Raw genomic sequence first — 1588 nt, forward strand, 5'->3', positions numbered from 1 at the left:
TTAATATTTCATGTTCTCATTGCATAATAAAAATAAGTTTCAAATTATGTGCTGGCATGGAAGCCTTCCGTGTATTGTGATTGGTAGTTTTAAGGTAATACCTAAGAATACAGTCTATGTACATTTTAGTGAATAGATGTCTTAAATCTCATCTTTATTATTTTCAGGTGTCAAAGGTAGTAAGCGTTTCAGTGATATTAGCGTTGGGGAAATCCTTCAGTACTTTGGGTCAGAGCAACTAATGAAGCGAGGCTTATTGAAGAAGTGACCTTGTCATTACTTCTAGGCCCTTTGGCTGAGATCAAGTGTAGTATCTGTTATTATCAGTTTCATATCTGACACATCCTCTCTCCGAGGACATTATCTTAAATAGAATTTTGGAGCTGGCAGGTGGAATAGGAGCTTACTCCATCCACTCCGAGGATAGACCCGGTAATGTGGTACTTCTGGAAATGGTGCCCCTTCTTAAGGGGGACCAAAAAAAAGTGACCTTTTAGTGTTACAACTTCAGTTACTGTACTTGGTGTTGGAAATCGAGTGTGCTTGTGATAGAGCCATTACCTTTTGAGAATTGTACTTAGTACCTGTAGATTATTGACAATTAAGTAATAAAATGGTGCATTTTAATTTGATTGATAGTTTTCATTGTATGGATGGCGTTGTTTATTTAAACATGACGTTTTTTGTCTAACATTAAGTATACGAGAGTATGAAAACAATTTTGAAAGGACCAAGTATTACACGATATTTATGGCCGGTAGTTTTTGTTAACCCCGTTTAGTGATTTGTAGAAGTCCAATAGCAATCTATAGTAGTTGGTGCTAGATTATTAGGGTATTTTAACATCAGAACTCTGCATTTTCCAGTTGATATTCAGTCTTCTTATTGTTGCAGTTTAATTTTCTCTTTGGATTTATGAAATTTGAAACTCAGAATAATGAAACGAAGGTCTTTTTGGCAGTTACTGAGCTTTCTTAAATAAGTGAGATTTTTTTTTTTAAAACTGTTGTTAAAAATATGCCCCGGTGTATTTGATATTATTACATTTGTGCATTTCTCATGCATTTTATCATTGACAGTGTTATCAAAATGGTAAAGAGATGAGTGCAGAAAAAACTTGGGAACATGCTTTGAAACTATTTTTCAACTATACTTTTTATTACCTATATTTTGTATTGTTTGCATCTTGGTAACAAAGGAGGTACACAGAACCTATATATTTGTGAAATCAATGTGGTATAGCTTGAAAGGTAAAAATAAGTAAGTGAGATGGATGTAATATACACTTTTTATTTATGTCAAAATACTATTGAAAAAATAGACTAGTTGCTTGATAATAGGCCAAACAGACAGAAAAATGTTCGACAAATACTTTTTGGCCTGTATAAATGTATTGTATTCTAATGTGTGTTATCTAAATCCTATATTTTACTTTTAATAGAAGAAACATTTGGGGGGAAAATTATAGTTGGGCTGTGACCTTTAAGCTGAAACATACTTGGGTGCTCCTATTTGCAGATGAGAAAACAGGCTCAAAGAAGTGAAGTGTTTTACATAGTTGGTTACTAATTCGGTGTTACAATGCAGG

The 1588-nt window shown here is 33.4% G+C and overlaps 1 non-coding gene across 1 annotated transcript; it reads left to right on the plus strand.

Annotated features, from left to right (window-relative positions):
* Positions 1–275: 275 nt before the first annotated feature.
* Positions 276–466, plus strand: LOC118998940 (U2 spliceosomal RNA). The gene has a single exon (XR_005069005.1). It is a non-coding gene; the product is annotated as a U2 spliceosomal RNA (small nuclear RNA).
* Positions 467–1588: the final 1122 nt, after the last annotated feature.

The sequence above is a fragment of the Sturnira hondurensis genome, unplaced genomic scaffold, assembly GCF_014824575.4.
Source record: "Sturnira hondurensis isolate 20B ecotype Veracruz unplaced genomic scaffold, ASM1482457v3 Scaffold0001137, whole genome shotgun sequence".
NCBI lineage: Eukaryota > Metazoa > Chordata > Mammalia > Chiroptera > Phyllostomidae > Sturnira > Sturnira hondurensis.